Source organism: Syngnathus floridae, chromosome 2 (genome assembly GCF_059516105.1).
Source record: "Syngnathus floridae isolate MCC-2025c chromosome 2, RoL_Sflo_1.0, whole genome shotgun sequence".
Taxonomy (NCBI): domain Eukaryota; kingdom Metazoa; phylum Chordata; class Actinopteri; order Syngnathiformes; family Syngnathidae; genus Syngnathus; species Syngnathus floridae.
The window spans coordinates 6,741,895-6,749,024 of NC_142414.1; the positions used below are offsets into that span (position 1 = coordinate 6,741,895).

A 7,130-nucleotide genomic window follows, 5' to 3' on the forward strand; every position below is an offset into this window, starting at 1 on the left:
CCATTCGCAGGGCACACAAAGATGAACAACCATTTGCACTCGCACTCACACCTAGAATTACCGTATTTGCCGGTGTATTGGTCGACCTTTTTCGATCCAAAATCGACCGAAAAAAATCGACCTCGACTTATACACCGAGTCATAAAATTTAACTTCGTATTCATCGCTTCAAATGTGATGGTAACCAAGGCCGTTTCTCATGCATCTCATTGTGCGTTGCACTTAGAAAATTTGAACCGGGCGGCGTGCGCGAGTGCGCGGCCCGCTGGAAGTCGAATGAGGCGCCGCCACCACCTCCGCGGTGCTTATAAACAGCCGATCCGCTCGGCGGGGGCTATTTTCGGCCACTTGGCTCGTGCGCACGGCCTCCCGGATGTGCCGGGCGGGTGCGCGAGCTCGCCGGCCGCTGGAAGTCGAATGAGACGCCGCGACCACCTCCGCGGTGCTTATAAACAGCCGATCCGCTCGGCGGGGGCTATTTTCGGCCACTTGGCTCGTGCGCACGGCCTCCCGGATGTGCCGGGCGGGTGCGCGAGCTCGCCGGCCGCTGGAAGTCGAATGAGGCGCCGCCACCACCTCCGCGGTGCTTATAAACAGCCGATCCGCTCGGCGGGGGCTATTTTTGGCCACTTGGCTCGTGCGCACGGCCTCCCGGATGTGCCGGGCGGGTGCGCGAGCTCGCCGGCCGCTGGAAGTCCAATGAGGCGCCGCGATCTCCTCCGCGGTGCTTATAAAGTGCCGATCCGCTCGGCTTGGAGCTATAACAGGTGTTGTGCTCGATTTGGTTCCCCCGTGAGATTTTGTTCCACCTGCCGCGGGAGCGCGCACGCCTTGTTTGGAAAGCGAAAAACCGATCCCGTACGGCGTCGTACGGCGTCAGCACTATGTTGTTTTCAATAAAAACATGAAGAATTCACGTTTGCGTCAGTCAATTTTAATTTTTATAAAGGATTATTCTCATTTGATGTCTTTAAATTCATCCGCGTTCTGCCATTGAAGCGGGGTGCATTCAAAGACCAGTCGTAAAGACGGAACACTCACTCACTTCACCAAAAAGCAACGATATAATTACGTGAGCTCTTTGCATAAACCTCGATGCAAAGAAACTCCTCCTTTTGGGTACCGTTACATGCTACAAGGAGTATATATTACAAAGGAGACTTTATTCTTAATTGTAATCATCATTCATCCATCCATTTTATTACTCAGGTATTTTCAAAGCGAATTAATATTGTTGCATTTATTAATTTGCTTTAAAATGACAGCGCAATATAATTAAAAGCTGACACTCTAGCAATGTCAAACGTTTTCATTGAAGAAAAAGCCACACACGTTTTGTGATCAAATCTTTCATAACGACAATGATTTGAGTGAATTGATTTGAATGAATAATTGAGAAGAAATTTCAGTTCTGAAGGCTCCTTTTGTCCCAAGCAAAGTGAAAGGTGGTGGGATAAAAATTGTAACAGAAACGCTATAAAAAATGTCAAGGCGTGAATATTTGTGCCCCCCTCCCATTTTGAGAACGGTGAGTCCTGGACATCGACTGGCTTTTTTTCTGTCTTCCTGGGGGTCTGCTCAGGTAGTGTGGCAAATTTGAACAGGTTCCCTCATTCCTGGCCCAAGTTACAGGGGGGGAACATATCCTCACGGGTGGCCCGTGAGGATATGTCCCCCCCCCCCCCCCCTTATTTTGAGAACGGTGAGTCCTAGACTCCAGCTGTTTTTTTTCTGTCTTCCTGGGGGTCTGCTCAGGTAGTGTGGCAAATTTGAACAGGTACTCCTTGTAGCATGTAACGGTACCCAAAAGGAGGAGTTTCTTTGCATCGAGGTTTATGCAAAGAGCTCACGTAATTATATCGTTGCTTTTTGGTGAAGTGAGTGAGTGTTCCGTCTTTACGACTGGTCTTTGAATGCACCCCGCTTCAATGGCAGAACGCGGATGAATTTAAAGACATCAAATGAGAATAATCCTTTATAAAAATTAAAATTGACTGACGCAAACGTGAATTCTTCATGTTTTTATTGAAAACAACATAGTGCTGACGCCGTACGACGCCGTACGGGATCGGTTTTTCGCTTTCCAAACAAGGCGTGCGCGCTCCCGCGGCAGGGGGAACAAAATCTCACGGGGGAACCAAATCGAGCACAACACCGGCCTCCCGTTGGTGCCGGGTGGCGTGCGCGAGCTCGCCGGCCGCGATCTCCTCCGCGGTGCTTATAAACAGCCGCATGCGCACGGCCTCCCGGAATTTGAACACATTTCGTCAATAAATTTCGCATATTGAATTTTGAAGTTTAATATAATGCAACAATTGAGCTCGACTTATACAAAGGATATATCATAAAATCGTAAATTTCCGTCGAATTTTAGGGGGTCGACTTATACACCGAGTCGACCTGTACACCGGCAAATACGGTAGTCTATTTGATAATTAAGCAAATTTACTAGTCACGCATTTGCAAGTAAATGGAAAATTTATGTGCACTTTCTCAATTTTTGGGGGCAAAATGGCACCATTAAGTGGCAGTCTGGGGCCCCTTCTAAACTGCAACTGAGACCAAAGTCAATGTCACAATGTTGGCAACTTAACATTGCCTTACCAATAAGAGCCTTGTGTCCAGTCTTCTCACATTCCCTTCCCTCTTCATACACCAGAACCTCGACAATGCAACCTAACTCCAGCATAATTCTCTGGTTTGTTAAAAAATGAAAGCCATAAAAAGCAGAACAGAAAGGTCATTGCGTAGCCTAAACGGGTTAGGTAAACTATTGAAGTGTTTAAAATGATAACACAAGATCAGCTGCCTTTCTATTACATCATCTGTGTGTCTCCACCCATAACTAATAGGCTGAGGCGTACATATGGGTATGTTTTTTTTTTTAAATAGGCTTAGGCCTGGTAAACACACATGGGTATTTTTTTTTAATCTTAAACTAATAATTTTAATTGTTCACACTTTTTTGCACTCTTTGTAAAGTAGTTTTTTTTTATTTCACTTATTCACTGTTTGAGTTTTATTGTATTTATATCATTTTATTATGTTTGTCACATAAAATGTGTTTCACTAATAACTGAAAAAATACATAAAGAATATTGCCATTAGTTTCATGTAATATTTAGGACAAATATTTTAATCGGAATACATACCGTGTTTGCCGGTGTATTAGTCGACCTTTTTTGATCCAAAATCGACCGAAAAAAATCGACCTTGACTTATACACCGAGTCATAAAATTTAACTTCGTATTCATCGCTTCAAATGTGATGGTAACCAAGGCCGTTTCTCATGCATCTCATTGTGCGTGGGTGTGCGTCCGTCAGGCTCATCAAACAGCGAGAAACTGAATCATTATAAAGCGTTCGTCGCATTAACACGCATCCTCAGCAACAATTTCAAATATTCTCACCTCAATAACGGACATCGAAAGCCAGGCAGCGACGATGACTGCTAGGGGGAAGTACTAGGTATTGAGCGAATGTGCGAGTCATCGCGCGTCAAGCAACGACAATAACTACCGGTACGTAAACATTCAATCGCCATGTCTAAATGAATGTCGTTGGCACTTAGAAAATATTCACCAAACTTGGCAAGACTTCCAGGAGAAGAGGCCGAATTTTCACTTGTGGTACCCGACCGGAGGAACCAGCCGAGGCGGACACTTTACGACGGTTGAGTCGTTGGCACTTAGAAAATATTCGCCAAACTTGGGCGGACTTCCAGGGGAAGAGGCCGAATTTTCACTTGTGGTGGCTGACACGGGGAACCAGCCGAGGCGGACACTTTACGGCGGTTGAGTCGTTCGCACTTTGAAAATATTTGCCAAACTTGGCCAGACTTCCAGGGGAAGAGGCCGAATTTTCACTTGTGGTGGCCGACCTGGGGAACCAGCCGAGGCGGACACTTTACGGCGGTTGAGTCGTTGGCACTTAGAAAATATTCGTCAAACTTGGCCAGACTTCCAGGGGAAGAGGCCGAATTTTCACTTGTTCTGGCCGACATGGGGAACCAGCCGAGGCGGACTCTTTATGGCGCAAGAGCCGTTGGCACTTAGAAAATATTCGCCAAACGCTCTCGATGGGACAGAAGACGACCTTATCTGGGAAGAGGGGGAGGAAACTGAGGATAGAGAAGACCAAGAAGATGCCCTTTATGACGACAAACTAAACAAAAACGAATGGAACGAGCTTTTCGGAAATAGCGACGATGAAGACGAATTTTGAACTCTATGTACCGGCAATCACTTTATAATTATAATTTGTTGTTTCTTAACTAAAAATAAACCAGTTTCTAAGAGTGTTCATTGTTGTTAGTCTCTCTTGGCGCGTAATATCACAGGGTCATGAAGTAAATAATATTTAAAATGGTGTATAGATCGCTCGCTACAAACTCGCGAATTTGAACACATTTCGTCAATAAATTTCGCATATTTCTGATTGAATTTTGAAGTTTAATATAATGCAACAATTGAGCTCGACTTATACAAAGGACATATCATAAAATCATAAATTTCCGTCGAATTTTAGGGGGTCGATTTATACACCGAATCGACTTATACACTGGCAAATACGGTATCTATGAGGAATTTTCAGATTATAGGAGGTTAGTGAAATAATTTGGATTTGATCGCTCGTATGACTTTTGAGCCATTTCAATTTGTGTATGATAAAGTCTTGCATCACAATTTCAGAGGGGAAAAGCAGCATGCATTTAAAGCTTTAAAGACAATCTGGTGGGAAAAAATGATCACTTCCTGTTTACCTTTCAGATTACTGGTGTGCAGCAGAGACGAGGAGAATCCCAACATAAAGGCAGGCCAGGCCGTAGCTAGTATCTACAGTATCATATCAATGCATCCTAGATAAGTAGTGCCCCTAAAAGATTCCAGTCAGACAAAAAAGGAGCTCCCTGAAGAGAGTGGCTGAGGAGTTGAGGTGGGTAGTTTTCCACAGACGCGATAATACAGTTTCAAGGAGTCTTGTAAATATGCAAAACCAGACTGGCTGTAGAGGATCCAAACTAGAGCGAGCGTTGCTGCCCCTGCCAGGACAAAATCCCAGCCTTGTGTCAGGGATTACAACCATGGACAGAAAAGAGGGGAAAAGAGGAGGTGGCGGAGGTTGACCAGGGACAGTTGCTGTGCTTCGCTAGCATTCAGGTCGACGACGGTCCTTTGCTCCCATGTATGACCAATCTGCGGGATTGATGTTGTATTCCACCACATGAGGACGCTGGCTCCGGTCACTGACATGCTGTTTTTACTCATCAGTATGCAAAGGTGCACAAGTACCACAATAAGGAGATACTTCACATCCTGCAGAAACACCATTTGCTGCCCAACCAATGGGCAAACAGGGAGGAGGGGCAAGGCAATTTTGGAGAGTGCTGCTATCTTGGATGGGGGGTGCTCAGGGAAAAGAAAAAGGAAGGAGACTTTTCATGAATGAATACTTGACATGAAGGGTTGGGCGGGGTTCAAATATTGACACGTTGTTACCATCTCTTCATTACACAGGTGTACGGCAGAGGTGAGCATTTTACTCAATTTTGCTAGTCTGTCATTTACATTCGCCAGCAACCTGGTCACCCATCGGTCATCATCAGTCAGTCCGTGTTTTATCAAGCAAAACAAAACTGTAATTGTGAAATCGGTGAACCCGCCATGACTGTTTTACTCACATACATTACATTTCACATAGCTTACCATAATTTTATTTACCATTATTTATAGGTGCTGCTTACCTCAATCCCTTTGTTGCATGTGGCTAAAGGTACAATCCCGATGGATTACAGTGCATTCCAAAATCCTCACCAGCTGCTTTTTACCGCATTATCATAATACCACCCAACCCTGGCAGCAAAATACCTGAAGCTTGCAATGCAAAGCAAAACATCAATCGAATGATGGCTCGTAACCTGGAAAACTCGCTATACCTTGTGCAAGGTACCACTGTGTAGTCAAGGAGTGGTTACCTTGCCCAATCTATTCACAATTTGAATGATTCTACTTGTACATTTGAAGACTTTGGCTACGTTCACACTGCGGCTCACTTCCATTTCTTTTTTTTGCCCGGATATAACGTTTTCTTCATTTTGCGACATCCCAACATACTCAAGAATGTTTTCATATGTGTGGGACAAAACGCAGTCTGGAGCCTTGTAATGATATTTAGGCATTTCCTACTTTAGTAAAAGATATTTGAGCAACCATCTTTACTACAGCAAGCAGGTCATCAGTGTAAATAAGAAATGGTTTTCAATTGACCTACCTTCTTAAATAAAGGCACAATTACAAAAATTAAAAATGCACAATGTTGTAAACTTATGTCTAGTGAGTGGGGCATTCATTTATTTATCGACCTTAAGATAAATATGAAAGAAATCGAAGTAATTGCTCAACCTACTACTTGGATCTAGTGGTGCAATTGGCGCAACACAAAGGTTTTCTAGACAGGTTGAATTGCATTCTCGTTGGCCAAAAGTGATATTGATGGAAACAACTAGTGCGTTGTTCTCTACTACTCTACCAGAGTGCTAAACTGTCTTATTCATCATGACAAAGACACGGAATTTATGCTGATCATCAAGGATAAAGAATAGATGCTCGAACGGCTGCTAACAAACACATCCAATCGTCATATGGGGAGACAACCCTGGAGTCGCCTGTCAGGTGAAAACCACCTGCCTCCGCTCTCAGCCACAGACATTACTGGAAACGGTCCCAGAAGCACTTTCTTCACACTAAGTGCTAGTCAGTCAATTGGGAGAACATGTTGCCCGTAGTTTTCTGAATAGAATGTACCGAAGCAAACGGACTAACAGATATCGACATGTTTAGTGTGCCTGGAGATGACTGAGGTCTGGTGCGTGTTATTAGCTTGTCAAACGCTGACGCTAGCAAGCTAACCCATGTTTGGCAACGTTTATTGACGTGAAAAACAATTATTTTCACAGTGCACTTACTCACCGGATCTTTGTCAGGAGTGTCTACTTTGTGCCGAGAAATAATCCCATATTCCGTGCTCCGCTCAACAACGATATAGGTGCTTTTAAAGGAAATAAACGTGTACTTAACTGGGGGGGTTGCAGCGTACGGCCATGACAACACGCCCATATATGACGTCACGA

General features: G+C 44.3%; 1 protein-coding gene across 1 annotated transcript in view; it reads right to left on the minus strand.

Annotated features, from left to right (window-relative positions):
• The window catches only part of mib2 (MIB E3 ubiquitin protein ligase 2), a 38,575-nt gene extending 31,445 nt beyond the window's left edge, over positions 1 to 7,130 (minus strand). Inside the window, exon 1 of the mRNA XM_088366256.1 lies at positions 6,970 to 7,130. The gene's annotated coding sequence lies outside the window, so the exon portion shown is untranslated. The remainder of the gene's footprint in view (positions 1 to 6,969) is intronic.